This window comes from Protopterus annectens, chromosome 3.part0 (assembly GCF_019279795.1).
Source record: "Protopterus annectens isolate FY-2018-M chromosome 3.part0, PAN1.0, whole genome shotgun sequence".
NCBI classification, from domain to species: Eukaryota; Metazoa; Chordata; order Ceratodontiformes; family Protopteridae; genus Protopterus; species Protopterus annectens.
Genome location: NC_056731.1, coordinates 1,980,801,817 through 1,980,821,961, shown reverse-complemented (window position 1 = coordinate 1,980,821,961; position 20,145 = coordinate 1,980,801,817).

The following is a 20,145-nucleotide window of genomic DNA, read 5'->3' as shown; positions in this document are numbered from 1 at the left end:
TCATGAGGAACATTTCTGAGATTCAAGAGATTCAGGAAAACATCAGTATTATCTCATTTTGACTTCTCTAATAACTGTTTTGCACTTTGAACTGCACATTCTCCAAACCATTTGACTGCGGGTACTCAGGGCTACTTGTGACATGAGTAGACTTCCATTCTTTAGCAAATCTTTTGAATTGTTGGCTTGTAAACTGCATGCCGTTGTCAGAAGTAACTTTGTATGGGCTAGCATGGACTTCAAAATGACACTTCATCTTAGTAATGACAGTACTGGATGCTAGGTTAGGAAGTAGGTCAATCTTGAACCAATTGGAGTAAGAGTCTAGTACACTAAATAATGTTTATCATTCCACTTGAAGATGTCTGCAGCTACTGTTGACCAAGGTAGTTCAAGAATCTGGTTTAGCTAAAGTGGTTCCTTCTGTTGATGTGGCTTAGTACTGTTACACACTGAACAAGATAAAAGTGCTCTCTCAATGTCTTGTGATATAGAAGGCCAAAATACTAGCCCTCTCACCCTTCACTTGGTAGAATCAACTCCTGGGTGACCACAACATAAGATAGTAATGTTCTCTTGTTGCAAGGACTTTGGAACAATTACTTTTGGATCTTTCATAATGATACATTTGTCAGACAAAATCTCATCTCTGTATGAAAAATAAGTTTGCACTTTTTGAGGTAAACTCCATTGCTTTGATTGGCAACCTTGACTGATAAAGTGGTTAAGCCTTTGTAAAACTGGATCTGTGTCTGTGTGATCTCTCAGCTCATCAATATGTGTGGAAGAAAAATTTCCCATTTCCATGACTTCAAAATCAAGGGTTCTCATTCACATGCTGTTCTGTAGTATTTTTGAATGACCTGGATAAGGTATCAGCAAGACAAACAAGTTTTCCTCTCATGTAGACAAGATTGAAATTGTACTTTTGCAATCTCAGCATTATACATTGCAGTTGGGCTGGAGCTAAATGCCTAGGCTTTCTCAAGATAGTGAATAAAGGTTGGTGGGCTGTTTCAATCTGGATAGGCCTACCATAAACATAATCATGGAACTTTGAACATGCAAACACAATTGCCAAAAGCTCTTTCTCAATCTGGGTGTACTGCATCTCAGTTTGGGTAAAAGTTCTCGATGCACAGGCAACAGGTTGATCTTCTTGTAGACTGACTGCACCAAGACCAAATTTTGAAACATCATAGGAAAGTGTAACTGGTTTCTGAACATCATAATATTGGAGAGTTGGTTTACTAGAAATTCTCTTTTTCAGGATATCAAATGCTCTTTGGTGTTGTTCTAACCAAGACCAGGATACATCTTTATGTGTCAGATCTCTGAGTGGTGCCGAAAGTTGGCTCAAGTCTGGAATGAACTTGCCTGGGTAGTTGACCATGCCAAGAAATCATTGCAGGGCTTGAACACTGTCTGGTGCTGGCATCTCAAGAATGGTTGTCAGCTTAGGGGGGGGGGGGTCATAGGCCTGAACTAGTAAATAAATGACCAACATAAGTAACTTCTTGTAGCCTGAACTTGCATTTCTGTGGATTGAACTTAAGATTAATTTGATGTGTCCTTTCTAGACCTTTTCTGAGGTTTTTGTCATTCCCTGCTTCATCATGACTTTCTACCAGTATGTCGTCTACTATAATAGTACAAGTATGCCCAGAAAAAAATTGCTCCTATGCTCATTGAAAGACTTCACTTGCAGAATTTATCCTAAATGGCATTTTCAAAAATCTGTGCCTGCCAAATGGAGTACTGAACGCAGTGAGCAATGATGACTTTTTGTCAACTCTTTTCATATAAGACAGAAAAAATAGTGGCATTTGGTATCAACACTGCTACTTCTTCGACTGTGCACATTGGCTGGTGAGGTCATTTTAGCACTTTGTTCAAATCTCATGGACCAATACATATTCTGACATCATCTGAGCTTTTCTTATGAGCTACCACCAAGGAAGATACCCACTCAGTTTAAGTTTCAACTGGACAAATCACACCTTGTTGCACCATTTTATCTAGCTTAAATTTGTCTCTGTCCTGCATTATTATTGGAACTTTTCATGCTAGCCTGATAACTGGAATGACCTCTGGGTCTAACTTCATTGGAGTACATGACTGGAAGTTTTTCTAGTTTGTCTTTGGAAAGATCAGCATAGGTGGAAAAACTGTACTGGGCGAAATTACGGTAGTGGTCTTTCAAGCTAACATGATGGGCTTCCTTATTAAATGAAAGCAGTTCCATTTTAAAACTGTCTCTGAGCCCTAATAAAGATTGCATGTGACGCTTGACCACATAAAAATAATACGTTGTAGCTTCTCCCAGCAGAGTAACATGAAAGCACTACTGAGCCTTCGGTTTGAATTTCTTCACTTCCATAAGAAACAAGCTTCGCACACCTTGCCAAATCAAGCCATTCACCATGACACATCCTAGCAGATGTTTCTGCTGACATATCATTGCACTTGGAACCTGTGTCAACTTTGAGCTCTATGGGTTTGCCATTTATTGGAACAGTACAAAATACTTCATTCTTTGTCCTTAAATCTACTGCATTGATATTTCATGAAGCACGGACACACCATCACTATAAAGAATAGGGTTACAGCTTTCTAATTGATCAACTAATTTCTTAAAATGTTCCCTTTTAATAAAGAATGGAGGCCTTTTGATTTAGAACATTTTTTGAAATTATTCCACTTGTAACATTTGTGGCATTGTTGACCAAAAGCTAAACATTTTCCCCTTTTAGATTCATGGCTTCCACCACAGTTACGACAATTGGCAATGAAACTAGGTTGAGGCCCATGCTTTGAGTTTGCTGACTCACCCTTATGCTTCAGTGAGACTAAGCAAACTCGAGTTTGTTGGAATGTTCTGGGGTTTACTGGTGAGTGCTGCATGGGCTACTGTAGGTGCCATGTGCTTGGGCCTGTTTTCTTTAACTGCATGCTGAATACTATCAACATGAGCTTTATCAATGTGCCTTCTAGAGCTGCTCTCATTTGTAAGTATATCTGTGTGCTTTTTCTGTGAGTTTGTATATCTGACAAATCTCAATGGCCTTATTCAAAGTTAAATCACTATCACAAAACAAAATCATTCTCACAGCATCATCTTTAATACCACACACAAGTCTGTCCTTTATCAACTCATCCCTTAAATCACCAAATCTTCAGGTTTTAGCTTTGTTTCTCAGGTCAGTTATATATGCTGTAAAAGTTTCATCAGGCTTTTGATCCCTTGTATGAAATAAGTGCCTTTCCATTGTAACATCTGTCTGAGGGTTATACATTTCTCTAAATTTATATTTTAAGCACTCAGGGTCCTCCCTTGACTCATACAGTACAACAGTATGACAGTTTTCCCCCTCTTCAGTTATAGATAGCAGGTGCATACATAAATGAACATTCCCTTTCTATGACTTCGATCCCAGCTAAATTAAACAGAATTAATGCCTTTGTACAGTCATCTTTATCAGAAAATGCAGCCTGTCTGAAAATGTCGTACTCTTGCTCAAACACTCGCCAGTTCTCAGTAATATTACTATCAAACACAAGTGCACTGGGTTTTCAAAATCCATCTGCCATGCCCACAAAGGATACACAGACATACTGAAAATATGGCCCTTATAATTATATACGCACAAACTGTTCTGTGAGCTTGTAATAATATTGATATGCACAACAAACTCTGAAATATTGTACTTTGCAAAATATGCACTGCAATGGCTGTACTTTGCAAAATATTCCCTGTGATGGCTGTACTTTTGTGAAATAGCTTTAATGTTACACTGCATAAACATGCAAGCACTTTATACACTTTTGATAAATCAGATATCTTTACTTAATACAGAAAAAAATATCCTTTTCAAAAATGCAGTTGTTTCCCTTATTTTATTTGTTTTATGCAATTCAGACTTTATTTCAAACATTTTCCATAGTAATTCAAATATTTTTATCAATATTGTACATATCGGTTTATGCAAATATAATTTAGGATGTTCTATATGCTGAGCAAGTTTTAATACCTGAAATTAATTTCTGACCTGTTCTGTGAAGTTTGCACATTTTAGTGATGATTCACTCCTCTATATTCTACAAGCCCCAAGCAAGTGCCTTAAGTTATTTTAGCCAAGCCACCTTTAACTTCATGCCCTTTAGATATGCCGTTTCGGATTCCATACCCTTTAGACATGACACTTCTGGCACCATGGCACTCATCCTTCTCTAACATATAAGACAAGCAGGTGGGGGGGTTTGTTTAGATGCTTTAATATACACAAACACATCAGGATAGATGACAGCATCATAAAGTATGAACAAACTAGTTAACAGACAGACCTTACATGCATACACACTTACATCACAACAGCTTACTACAAAATGGCAGTCTAGCTTGCACATGCCCAGTATTTATAAATTTGTGGAAGCCCTTGGATAGCATCTTAAAGGTATATATATATATATATATATATATATATATATATATATATATATATACATTGATCTACAGTAAGGATCCACTAGTGAGGGACGTGCACATTGGGAGGATGACAAGTACACATGCACTAAAGTACAATTTCCCTTAAGAGCACACAGAGATCACAGTCAGTCTGTGGATGATTTCTGCCTCTTTCTCCAAATCCCCAATAAGACTCCCCACTGGCACAGCTATAGGGTTAAGATCTCAGCCGAGTGGTCAAGGCAAAACCTCAAGCACCCTCTCTGTCCAACCAGTGCTTCATGTCCCTGCCTAAGTAGCACACACACACACACACACACACACACACACACACACACACACACACACACACACACACACACACACACTTTGATATTTGATTTATATACAAACACGCAGACACTTCTGGGGAAGGCTGGCACAGTTTTACCAGCTATGCCACCTTCTGCCCAGATTATAAGGCAGTCATTACTGCCACCAACTACTGTTACTTATCAGTTACTATAAGGCCCTTCCCAAAGGGTGACCAGTTCTACTGTGTAATGTTACTATTATCCAAATGGTAAGTGTGACCAAAACTTTTAAGTCTATTTGGGAGTGGCCTGTACAGTGTCACCAAATACATATGCAAGTACTTTAAGAGCTTAAATATCTCTAAACAAACCAGCTACAATTAAAAGGTTTAAATATATTTAATAATAAATAATAAAAGAACAAGACAATATTCAATAACTCAACACAGTGACAACAGAGTTCAGAATCACAGGAAATATTTTAAAACAACATTGCAGGACAGTCTCACATAAATACAGAAAACATATAAACTAATCTCACTGTATTCCTATATATCTCTAAGAGAGATTACTGTAATATAGTACTTATTATTAGCAAGGCAAAAGTTCTGATGAGAGGATGCTTGTAGGTCCAAAGACAAATACAAATTGCACAAACTTTCTCTAAGAGATAGTTCTTAAATTAATAGCAACGCATTGCTGCTGGGTCAACTGGATGACATCATGCTTTGTCATCTGCCTTCATTTCCCCAGCTGACAGAAACTTAAAATTTTCCACCTCTGTGTCATAAATACTTATTTCTCAGAAGTTTGTCTAGAACTGGAAGCCGTAAAACAGGTAAGCACTTTTACATTTGAAACCTGTAATTATTTCTGTTTCCAGACAATAAAAATGACTTCTAGCTGTGGACATCCTGTCTTCTTGCTGAGATAAATGCAATTGTAAAACAATTTGCTTATTTTCTTAGAGTTTGCAAGTTAACTCTGTTCTTTTCCAGCAGGGTACACTGTAGTTCCATTCTTGAAGCTCAGTACAGAACATACAGTTCAACACACACTTCTGCACCATTAGTTTATTAGACGCATAACATATAGTTTTCTTACATTTGTAAGACAAGCATACAAATCACATTAATATTCACAAAGGACATAGAATTATTTACAAAATTCCAGCTAGCTGAGGTGGCAGCCTCACACTGGATATTTTTAAATGCTATATTTTGGATGTAAAATACTTCCTCCAACACCATTAACATATACTACAGCAAGTTTGAAACGTTAGGCGGAGGAACTATTTTATATCAAAAACACATAAGATAATATACTAATTAAGAAAATAAATAAGTAGGTAAAGCACAATAACTTTACATACAGCTCATTCTTCACACACACAATAATGCCCCTCCAAGGGCATGCAATGTCTGGCTTAAGAACACCCCTGAGCAGGCTTTATTTCCACAATAACACACACCCTGTTGGGCATTATTGGTTGCATATGAGACAATGGACACGTTCATATATGTTAATGTTTCATAATAACTTAAATTTTCACATCCATGGATGCCCTTGTTATATTTCACTGTACTCTTTCTAGTTTATTCATGCTAGGTTTCATATAATGTTCCCGTATTGTTATTCCATATTCAAGTTTGAGTCTAGTGTAACTAACAAACAAAGACGTCATCATTTATGATTTTCTAGACTTTATAAATCTTTTTATACAACCTATAGTCCTATAATTATCATTATCCAACTGGTTGATAAGATTAGAAAAACTCAAAGCTGTATCTATCCATATGCCCAGGTCCTTAAATGAATCCACAGCTTCAATCATTGAGTGCCGTATTAAATATTCACCTTTCTATTTATGTCATACAAGTCTTATATGCTTAGTTTTTGATGCATTCATCAGTATAGTATTCTTCATTGCCCAAATGGTTAATTTACTCGAGTTCTTTTGCTGGCATGCCTTATTTGTAACACACGAAATCAGTTTATCCATTTCCAAGTCATCTGCATACAGACTATAGAACATCTCAGATTAAAAAGGTAGATCTGAAAGATCCAATCTAAACAAATATGGGCCTAGGACAGAGCCTTGTGAGACATCCTAACTGTAACCTTGAATGTTACCTGTCTAATTACTGTATGATACTTGCCATGTCCTATTTGTAAGCCCTGCAACTATCCAGCTTATAAAGAATACATCAGTACCTAGCTGTTCTAATTTATTAATCAGTATTTTTGTATGACACTATCAAATGTTGACGTTAATCTATATAAATTACATCATGTCACAGTTTTTCATTCATAGCTGTTAAAATATTGCTATAGAACATCATGTTACATGTGCTAATGGATCAATTTTCAACATATGCATGCTGTTATATGGTTTCAAGCCCCAACCTTTCTATTCCTGACAATAATTTATTCCATATAACCTTCTCCATTATTTTTCCACAGCATGAACATAAAGTTATGGGTTTGTATAACTCTGTGTTTTTTCCTACTCCCCTTCCCCTTAATGACAGATTTAACAAATGCATGTCTCCAAATCTTGAGGAATCTCCCCATGTTTTTACAACTTAATAAATAACAGATATAATGGAAAGTTCATGCTGAAGTGTCTTCAGGACATGATTAATAATTCTATGTCCTCCCTGTGCTTTGTTTGGATCCAGTTTGCATGGCTCTTTTTCAATATAATCTAATTTGATTTCAGAATCTGAGGTAACCCACTTATCATTAGGACAATTTATCATCCCCTTTGCAGTGCCAAACTGATCTGTGTAACCTTTTATAAATATATCTATAATCTGTTGTGTCTGAGAATAAATTTTAGAATCTACATACCGTTTATCAACATTTATGTCTTTACTCCTACCACATCTTATGTATCTATAAAATGGTGTCTTATTATGCTCACTAGTCTTCAAAAAATTTTCAAAGTCAGAGTTCCAGCTCTTTTCCATTGCTTATATTTTAGTCTCTCATCTTAATCAAGTATCTTGTTTTTATGGAAATACATCCTCCTGATATATTGTCAATAGATCTTGATGTGAAACATTTGCTTGATTTTTTTAATTTAAATTCTTTCTGCAGATTTGTTCCACTGAAGGCATCACTCCAATCAGTTTTACATGCTGACTGTTTTGCTTCTGTATGGTCTGTTATAAATCTTCTGTGCATTGGATTAGATTTCATTTTGGAAGAATTATCTAGCGACAAACTAACCTTTATAACTCCATGATCACTTCACATCAACAATGGTAAACTTGACATAAAGTAACAGTAATTTCTTTAGGAAGACAATTGATGTATAATATGTTCCATTCCCTGATAAAGTATTTTACAATCTGAACCACATGTTGTTCCTAAAGATGCTTTATAAATAATTTTGTTACTAATGTAGTTGAATCAATATTATTCCAATCTGTTTCTGGTAAATTTAAGTGTCCAGCCACAGTTATTCTTCCCTCCTGTGTTTCTTGCAAGAACTGTATGAATTCCTCTAGATCATCAGCATTTGACTTTGATTGTATATGCACTCCAACAATTGTTACATTTTCCAGAGTTGTCTTTATTGTCACAGTTACACAAGCTACAGTACTGATGTTACCACTGACCATGTAATAATCACGTCTCATAATGATATTTAATACCTATCATAACACCTCCAAGTGACCTTTTCTTAGAGTGTCTGTTAGAGTAAAACAATTGGCACCCTGACAAAACTGTGTGGCAGTGATTGTTCTTAAACCATGTTTCACAAACAATCACAACATCAATCTTTTAGGAAAGTAACAAATTTTCCAATAAAAACTTTATAATTAATGCTGCTGACATTAACTATTAGAGATGCTTTAAATGTTAAATGTTTGAAGCGGCAAAACTCCTCACTTGTGTTTGTCAGTATTGTAATGTATTTGCTGCAAAAATTATTTTCCCTGATCTTGACAAATGCACACCATCCTGTCTAAATATTTGTGCCCAAAATTAGGCTCAGCTGCTCTGCACATTTCCATTTTTTAAAACATGACATTTTTATCAAGTAGGTATTTATTCCAAAAATCTTTTCATTCACAGTGACCTGGCTCTTCTTTCTATATGTGATTTGTGTAAATTTCATCCTAACACCTTTACAAGCTATACTACCAAAGAGGGCTGTACTTTCCCTACTACCAGTGAGAGAGTCCTTGTGGATGAGATCATTCGTACTATCATAAATAAAAACAATTCCTACTTCCTATTATTAAGGCATTCAAAGGCCTTTCTCACATCCTCTATTTTTGCTCCTGGCATGCATACCACTATTCGATGGTCATTATCTTCCCTGCAAATGTAAGTATCAGTTCCTCTAATAATTGAATCTCCAATTACAATAATGCTTTTCTGACCAGATCTGAGGAATCTTCAACTACTAATTCAGTAATATATGCTTTATCAATTGTTACAAAGGAATGCTCTTCATCACCATTAGTCTTTTTAATCCTACTGTTTTCATTTCTTATTACTTTCATAAGCATACAGTTCTCATCCAGCTGATTTTAAACATCCACAGCTTGACCCATGTTGCATACTTCTGTCTTTCTCCTCTTTTTTCTTGCAATAATGTTGTCCAATCTTTCCATGTTTAGTTTTGATTTCTTCCTTTTCTCTTGCCCCTTGCCTCTTTTTTCTACATTAAACACAAAATAGATGCTGCTTAAGACTTCAGGCTTTCCAGACCATGACCAAGCTAAAAATCCAAATGTTTTATTGAATCAATCCACACAAAAGGGACAGAAATCACAGAAATAAATGCTTTAACTGGTTCACTGCATTTTTAACCAAACTCCAGGACTTCGTCAGACAACAAATGTGAAACCAATCAAGACATTTATAACAATCCAACTATTTAGAAATACATCTTGGGTTGTCTAGTCTCCTCCCTTGGTTTTGTCCAGAATTCTTGAGCACTGCCTTTGTAAATCAAAGGCCATTATAGTCAGAAATAATTTCATCCCTTAGACTTGTGTTCTTCTTAGTAGTCATGCTAGCCTTTGTGTGGCAAAAACTGTGTTCTATTAACTTTGTAAGTGGATTAGGATATTTTTCAAGAGTGCCCCTGGTGTCTAGTACTCTCCAAACATATTTTGTGCAGCATAATCTATTGTTCTATTAACTTTTCTCATCTAGCTTTATAAGATTCCAAGGCGTCTGGTCTTCCCACTGAGTTGCATCCACTGTTTATTAGTCTAGGGGAAGGTGAGAGGTAACCAGTAACCCCTATCTAACTGTGAAATTTTGTTCACACACACACATACACACACACACACACACACACACACACAAACACACACACACACACACACACACACACACACACACACACACACACACACACACATATATACACATGCTAGCATCACTCATACCTCTTTATGCACTCACACATACACCCACAAACACACATGCACACACACATACACTTATGCACACTCATGTAGATATCCCAACACCACCTGGCCACAGTGTTTACCTCTAATGTGATCTCTCCCATTGACTGTAGCAGGTGATCCCAAGCTATTGCTTGAGTTAATTGACATGGCTGGAGGTAAGAATTTATGTAGCTTAGTGGTTCTAATTGCTTGATTATATAAATCACATATCACGGGATTCCAAGATGGTGGGCATCCTTTAGACACCCTCCTCATGAAGCTCCTATACAAATTTTTACAATCACGTAAAATCAGCCTCAATAACTTAAACATAAGTCTAAGCCACAACAATATCTACAGTATTTCAGCTTTAGACAACCAAGAAGAGGCAATACTGGAATAAAAACTGGCTAAATAACAATATTAAAATCTACTGATAATCAGGAGTTCCTCACCATGTTTTTTTATCCAGGCCACTAACAGCATATTATTGTAAACTTGAAGTCAACTCGGAACACGGCAAATGCAGAAAATGTCAAAAGAAAAAGATATTGAGAACATGGAAACCCTAACCAGTAAAACCAAACTATCTAGTATTACTTCACCAGAAAAGGACACGACAACTAAGAGACAAAGAACAAGCAAACAGCAAGAAACAACCAAGCCCAGTCCGAAGCAGAAATCAGACCCAAGTTTCCACATGGAAGATCTCAAGGAGGCCCTGTTACCTCTCCAATTAGCAGTTCAGAACTTTTCTGCACAGTTATCTGGCATCGGAAACAAAATAAATCAAACAGTAGTGAGAATGGACAGTATTGAGGAAACAACTAACGCTAACGAACATCAACTTGCCATGCTAAAAGAAGAGTTCAAAAATAAAGATGCTACACTCACGGAGATCCAACATAAGCTCAGAGACCTTGAGGCAAGGAGTAGATGCAATAATATACTGATTGTAGGGGTTCCTAAAATGTACGATCACAACCAGCTAAATAATATATCCCTACAAATATTTCAACACATACTTAAATCAGACACAAGTGTTATTATAACAGAGAGAGTACACAGAAAATAAGACAGACACTCATCCAGACAGATTTATGTAAGGCTATTAAATTGACAAGACAACCAGAAGTTACTGCTAGAAGCCCAAAAACAAAATCAGATCATCTGGAATGGACACAAAATTAGTCTCTCACAAGACCTACCCTTTGCCATAAAAGAAAGGCGCGAAAAGCTTGCACTCTACTGTGCTGAATTAATAAAGCAAAAAAACAAATTTCAGATGAAGTATGCCAACACACTAATATTTTACAACAGTGACGAGAAATTTGCAGTTGAATCTCCTAAAGAAGCGAAAGCTGCTTTTATTAAATGTTTTGGCAAATCACCAGAGTTCTAATCTCTAAAAAATCATGATCAGACACACATTATACATACACCCATACCTCATTGCTTAAATTCCTCTGTGCCATAATTCATAAATCATTGAAGATGTCCTTCTTAAAATTATTAGTTTTAAAACTAATCAAAAGATCCTTCTGAATCAGGAAGTACAGTCCTAAATAGTCACGAATCCTCAGGAAGGTCCTAAACAGTGTTTGTTGGGGAGTAGGAATATTCTCGTGGTAACTACTTCCACCTTCAAGCAACTCAGTTTTCCACTTTATAGCATTAGAAGTAGATTGCACCTGCACCTTGGTAATGGAGTAATAAGTCGCTCCTGGAATCTGGAATTATCCACGAAGATCTCCACACCAGTCATAAAAGACGCAATGAGGTATCTGAAAGTCATTCATTATAAATAATGACACCATAACTTTCAGAAGTTAGCAATGATGTTATTTGAGCTGATAAGGCATTCCAGCTTCTGTTTTCTTTCTCGCTGCATACAGGACATAATTTTGAGCAAGAATTGCTCGCGACCATCTTTATTTGTGTAAACAAATTTGTGTGGACACTTCAAATGTTAAACAGTTAACTAGTTTGACTTTTACTGCACTGCTTTACTGTTGCATATGCCTTTGTGGCAATAGGAAAACAGCTTTCTCTTTTTGTTTAACATTACCTGACAAATTATTGTCCCAGTACTGTAGCTTCTTTTGAAGCAGAACATTTCCTGACTGTCATTATGCAGCCTGTCACTCCATGAAAGACAGTCTCCAAACAGATGACAATAGTGAACTGTACCAAGGCACACCTATAAGGCATCATGCTGTGACATAATTATTTATGTATAATAATAGTTTGGAGGTGGTTTCAATGACAATACCTTTTGCAAATGAAAAAGTGGTAACGGAAACACATAATAGCATGACTGGAAGTAAAAATGCTAGAGTATTGCTTTCCAATAACCAATATATAACACATATTGAAAGAAGTAAGTTATTTTGTCCATGGTATTGGCCATCTCTTAGAAATACAGTAAACGGAAAACAGGAACCAAACAGCTATTCATGAAGAACTAGGAGCCTCAAAAGTTTAACGTGTACTTAGTTTATTAGAACAGGACATGTTTTCGTCACCCAAAAGAGAGTAACTTCATCAGAATTGAAGACAGAACAATCTTAAAACTTTTAAAACGTGTGGTTAAAAGTTCTAGCCAATCGCTATTTCCTACTAATTAGGAAAACTGCGAGGTTTTAAAGTTATAGTGGCTAGAAAAATGTATACCTAAATAAATTGTATAAATAACAATTAAAAATATAACATAAATCAATAAGAGTATGTAAAACCACATAGCAACTCTTGAATTAAATAAACCAGAAGGAAATACAAGTACAGGAATCATATATATGTGCAAAAATTATCAAAAGACTAGCTGTAAAACAGTTTTCTACCCGTACCTAGGTTAAAACCCTGATCTATGATAGTGATATAAAGAACTAATGTCTCCTTAAAAAATCTTTACAGGACAATAATCAGGGTAAAAAAAACAATATATATTAAGTTTAGAGTCTCAAAAACTCTTAAATTTCAAAAAAAAACAAGTAATATTGCAATTATCATTAAGACCAGGATGGGAAATGCATTTAACAACAACTACCATTCGAGTTCACGGCATTCCAATAATGTCGAAGTAGGGCCCTCTCTTGTATCAAACGGTAAATGGTCTATAGCTAAAAATTGGAAAGAGTGGCCAGGTTTTTTATTAATATGCTTAGCTAAAGCATTGTTACTCTTATTCTTAGAGACCGCATACATATGCTCATAGATTCTATCGCGGAATTTGTGGTCTGTTTTTCCTACATAAAACGCGTTACAATTTTTACACAAAGCTAAATAGATGATGCTGTTTCAGTTACAATCTAATTCATGCACAATAGAATATTTTCTACCCGCTATTTCAAAAGATTTACTTATTTTTACATGTTTACACATGCTACACGCTCCACAAGTAAAAGACCCACTTATTCTACTATTGACCAAAAAAGGTTTACCTCTAAGTAGACTTTTTAGATTAGCACCTCTCCTGTAAATAATAATCGGATGGGGTCCAATTCTCTCTATCAACAATTTATCCTTGTAAAGCAATTCCCAGTTTTTATGTAAAGTGACCTTAAGTTGGTCACTATCATTGTTAAAAGTTGTTATAAAACTGGATTTATACAAGTGACTAGAGACTCTTTGATTCATAGTTAAATCATTACTAATAGACTGCATGGTGTTATTCAGTCTATTAGTTCTATCACAGTCGAAGTTCACATCAATGACATTAAGGGTCACTTCATTTACCATTAGCCTAACGTTAAGGACAGGATTAAACAAACCTAGCTGACGTTTATTAATCACTTCTGACATTAGTTCTTGAATGAGGTTAATAGGGTACCCTCTATTCACAAACATTTTCTCAAGAAGTCAACATTCCATCAAAAAATCGGCATCAGTAGTACACATCCTAGTTGCCCTCACTAGTTGTCCCTTAACGATCAAACGTTTCTGCTTAAAAGGGTGTGCGCTAGAATAATGCAAAAATGAATTGCAATACATTGATTTTCTATAAATAGTGGAACGCAACCTATTAGTTTCAGGGTTTTAGTTAATTTAACATCAAAGTAGTCAATACTAACTCAAATTTATATGTAAATTGAAAAAATGTAGTTGTAGAGTTGAAATACTCAAGTCGATCTGCTGCATGACTATCCCCTTTAAAAATAATAAAAATATCATCCAGAAATCTTGTGTAACATGAGAGAATTTAATATTTCTGGTTTATCAAAAATGAACTGTTTTTCCCAGTAAGCTATGAATAAGTTTGCTAAGCTTGCTCCGCATGGGGAGCCCATAGCTACCCCATGCTTCTGTAAAAAGTACTGACCATTAAATGTGAAAAAATTATTTGACAAAATGATGTCGATAAGTTCAGAGACCAAGTCAATTTCTTGTATTGAAGCATTTTTATTGTTTTTAAATTAAGAACACCCATTCTACTGCTTCCAAATGTGGGATAGAGGTGTATAAATCAACAACATCGATAGTCAAGAAGTTAAAAGCATGGTCAATGATCAAGTTGTTAAGACTATCTAGAAATGACCAAGAGTCTTTACAAATTTGTGGAATCTGTTTCAAATATTTTTGTAATATAGAATCAACTACTTTAGCACACGGATATGTTAACGAAGCTCTGCCGCCAATGAGAGGTCTCATTGGTGGATTCAATAAATTCTTGTGGATTTTAGGAATTCCAAACATTATTGTTAACTTTGGAAAAGGAATATTTATGTAGTTGAATGTGTCTAAATCAATTGTAGCTTCAATAAATAAGTCCCTGAAATAGTTTTTAACTCGGGAAAGAGCTATATTATACTCATTCAATGACACCTTAGAATAGGCTGGATTATCTAACACAAGCTCCATCCTGTTGTTATAATCAGTTGTATCAAAAATAACTAGGCCCTACTCCCTTATCAGGTTTTATACTCTGTACATTGGAAGATCTCATCAAATTCAATGCCTGTACTTGTTCACTACTAACATTGCAAGGTCTAGTATAATGCACATGCTTCCGAATATATGGAATGTGTCTAATGTCTAATTCACAGACATTTTCGAATAATCATAACAAAGGGTATAGAGGGGGATTAAAAATGCTTGAAGGTTTAAATTTTGGTAAAAAAGAATTGTTATTACCTAAGAGGAAGGAAAGATTTAACTTCCTAACAAAGCATTTCAAATCAATCAGAGTTCTGGCTATATTCAAATTTTTACTAGGGACAAAGGTATTACCCTTAGCCAGTAATTCTACCAAGTCTGGTTCAATAGTTATAGAAGAAAAGTTATAAATATTAAAGTCATTATTAAAATTTTTTAATATAATCAACTTGGTAGAAGAGTGGCCTTGAAACAGGTCACTCATCTCTTCCTCCTGTTGTTCCAGCCTTTGTTCCTCTGGTTCTGAGGATGTTGTGGTTTTGATGAGTTCTTGGAGTTCACCTCTTGTGAACACCCTGTTCCTGTGGGTGGTTATTGGAAGATTGAGCAGCTCGATGGATGTTAGCATTGATCTTACTATTGTTATTTAAAGACTGCAGTCTTTCACTACGTCTTAATGGTTCAGCGATTTGCGCATTATTAACATCCACATTTTAGTTGGTATCACTAGAATGATCAGATCTCGAAATAGAAGTCATGTTGTTAAAACCACCCATTTGTTTTTATTTTGCCAGACTTGTGTTAACTAAGGCTTAGGGTACGCTGACCCATTAGAATAAGCAACACAATCGCGGTGCAGTTTCTTGATTTTATTAGCTTTTAACTTCTCCAGTAATTGGTCTATGCTAGTGAAGACCCTCCCATAATCAAATTTATACCTGGGAAAATCACTATCTGACCTAATGTCATTGTCCAAGTCATTCACTTCAGTAGTAAGACTATCTATTTGAAGTGAATAACGTTTTATCATAAGTTTCATCAAGAGGAATCCTGAAGTATCAAACAAGTTCAATAATTCTTTATAAAAAATAGAATCTGGAATTAAACCAATCAGAAACTGGTGAGAATGCAAGCCTTTAGGCACCAGTTTCTTCGCTAAACATTGTTTGAAGTAAACTACTTCTAACTGTAGTTTTTGAGTTTTAACAGTTTAAAATCCAAAAGTTTCAATTTTTCCGAAATGGCTTGCATACTCACTGGTGTAGGCGAAGTGACAGAGGCTGGTCATTCCAAATTGGGAGTGAAACCGATGGCTAAATTACTAGTGTTGTTCATCCACTCCAACAAAGAAGGAGCGCCAATAAGCCTTGTGTCATTGCCAAAATCCTGAAAGTCTGTGAGTACTGCACTAGACTCCCTTTGCATGTCTTGTCCTGGGGGGAGAGAGGGTAAACTAGGACTCAATCCCACCTGGTCACTGCCAGCATTAGTAATTGCATTAACAGTATGGTTATTGGAAATGGAATTGTTGCAATGCAACACAGCATTACAACTGGGAGTTGCTTCTCCAATTCTTTTATCCAAAATATCAAAACGATTCGTTAAAGTATCCATACGTTGAGTAAGTGAATGCAATAACTTGGCTAAATCGGTAGATTCTGGTTGTCTGGTCGAACCAAAAAGGTTAGGGCTCACTGGGCTGCTTGCTATTCCTGTCGCCATGTAAAACAAACCCCAAAACACTGGAACAACTGAAGCAAACACAGTAAACGGAAAACAGGAACCAAACAGCAGTTCACGAAGAACTAGGAGCCTCAAAAGTTTAACGTATACTCAGTTTATTAGAATAGGACACGTTTTCGTCACCCAAAAGAGAGTAACTTCATCAGAATTGAAGACAGAACAATGTTAAAACTTTTAAAACGTGTAGTTAAAAGTTCTAGCCAATCGCTATTTCCTACTAATTAGGAAAACTTTGAGGTTTTAAAGTTATAATGGCTAGAAAAATGTACCTAAATAAATTGTATAAATAACAATTAAAAATATAACATAAATCAACAAGTGTATGTAAAACCACATAACTCTTGAATTAAATAAACCAGAAGGAAATACAAGTACAGGAATCATATATACGTGCAAAAATTATCAAAAGACTAACTGTAAAACAGTTTTCTACCCGTGCCTAGGTTAAAACTCTGATCTATGATAGTGATATAAAGAACTAATGTCCCCTTAAAAAATCTTTATAGGACAATAATCAGGGTAAAAAAACAATATATATTAAGTTTAGAGTCTCAAAAAACTCTTAAATTTCAAAAAAACAAGCAATATTGCAATTATCATTAAGAACAGGATGGGAAAATACGTTTATATATATATATATATATATATATATATATATATATATATATATATATATATATATGTTTGTGCTGAAATTATATTAGTTTAGGATAAACCAGTTCATATAGGTTACAGCTCTTTGGTTTTTAAAGTTTTTGTATTAATACTATGCTATGTAACCTATTTACATCAAACCCTTTCACCTGCAAGTGGTATGCGGTTAGACCCAGGTTTAGTAGTGAGAGAGTTATGTGCTGCTGCCTTACAATTATCCTTTCTACCTTCTACTTGGTCTGTAAGTGATATATCTGCAGTCTTTCAGGGAGTACAAATACCTCACCTCATAACCAAATTTAAGATAATGCACCACCTATCCTAAACTGGGAAAGATAGAATTGTGGAAAGTGAGGGGGATTCAAGACAAAAATAAGGAAAAACTTACTAATGCACTTTATTTACAAATCTGAGGCAAGCATATGTTTTCTACAAATAAACACATAGACTTACTGAAGAATGGAAAGGAGACACACACAATAGATGGATTAAAGAAATAATCGCAGCAGGAGACAGTACCAACTCAAAAGAAGTAGCTATCATAATTAAAAAATCATTCACAGATACTATTAATGAATCCAATGCAGACACAAAAGGCAGGTGGTGCTATTTCACATCTACTAATCCTGTCAATAAGAAATTATCACTTTTCCTCAATGTTTATGGCCCATGTAACAGACAACAGGATTTTATTTTGGAATTATACAATATTTTAGGTAAATCCCGAAATATGACTACATACTGGGAGGGTACTGGAACTTAGTTATTGACCCAATCATAGACAGCACTAGTAACCCTAGCTCACAAAACTTAATAGTGTCAACAGCCATAGCAGAATTTATGACCGACTTCTGCTTATTAGACCCCATCTCATTTGATGTGGATCTGGGGAAAAATAATCTATACACATATTTTTCTAAATTCCATAAATCCTGGTCCAGAATAGATGTTTTTCTCATTTCAGAGACTCTGTTTAAAGCAGATACTAAATTCTCTAAGTATCAGAGATTTTTCTCAGACCACTCCAAAATTACTTTACAAATAAACCCCCCTAATAAACCAAAATGGGACCCTAACTACTCAGACTGGTCATTGAACAACGACTTATTGTTTAAATAAGACATTACACAAGAGGCATCAGACATGTTGCTTGACTTGGAAAGAGAGTTAGAAAACAGTAATATCCCCACAGATACTCAATGGGGGACTTGGAAGGCTAAACTAAGAGGGATTTTTATTCAGAAAGCCTCGTACTTTAAAAAATAGCAAGAAAAAAAGAGATTAAATTAATATCTGATCTGAAAGGCCTAGAAAATGACTACCAGTGCAGACCAAACCCTGGCACTAAGAAACTAATAAAAGAGGCACAAAAACAGCTATTCACACTGCATCAAAATAACTACTCTCTGTATGAACAAAAAAGTATTGCTAAATATTCAGAATGGGTGCAACTGCCTTCCAAAGTACTGGCGAGGATAATCACAAACAGACAAGAAACATCTAGAATCCCGTTCCTTCACTACCAAGGGAAAATACATAAATCAGATTCCCAAATATTGGAGATATTCCACCAAATATACTCACAAGTATATGGGATGGATACTCATCAATCTACTTTCGAAGAAATTGAAGGCTTTCTCAAAAAGATCACATGGCCTAAATTACAGGAAAATCAGGTAGAGTTACTTAGCGCTTCTTTTAGTAGGCAAGAAATAATTAAGATCATCAGAAAACTCAAACCTTGCAAGGCACCAGGCCCAGATGGGTGCACCTCAGAGTTTTATAAAACATTCAATTTAAATTTATCATCTATTCTGTTAAAAGTTTTCAACCACATCAAGCGGAATGGTATATCTGATCTGTACCTAAACCATTTAAAGACAATCCTTATACCAAAAAATAACCTTGATAAATTTAACCCACACAATTACAGACCAATATCACTAATTAATGTAGATATTAAAATCCTGGCCTTAATCTTAGAGGAAAGATTAAAAAAAGTTATGTCCTGTATTAATTCCCCTGATCAAGCAGGTTTCATGATGAATAGGCAGACATGGGATAATAATACATTAACACTAGATGCTGTGATTCAGCTTAGTAAATATGAAAAACACTCTGGTTATTGTTTAGTTCTTGATGCTTGTAAAACGTTTGACAGAGTCAATTGGAACTTCCTTTTCACAACTATTAAGCAGTTTAACATTCCCAAAAGCTTCATAAATATTATTAGAACCTTCTATAATAACTCCTATACCCATCTTTATGTCAATAAAAAAATGGGTAAACCAATTGAACTAGCAAATGGAACTAGGCAGGGATGCCCCCTCTCCCTTTAACTCTTCAATCTATACATTGAACTGCTGTTTCTCTACCTCTCCCAAGTTACCTATCACTCTAGCCCTAAAATCTAGAATGTTAGGTTAATGATATCTGCATATGCAGATGACCTCAATATTTACTTTGAACATCCTATTTCAGACTTGAAGAAGATAGGCAACACAACTGACTAATTTTTGAGAATTTCAAATTACGAAGTTAACACCAAAAAATCCCTGATCTTTCTCATTAACCACCTACACCACAAAGAATACTTACTATTGGACTTGCCCTTCAAGACTGAATACTCATTTAGATATTTAGGGTTGCAATTTGACCATACCCACCCCCTCATGTATCAAAAAAAATAATGAAAATA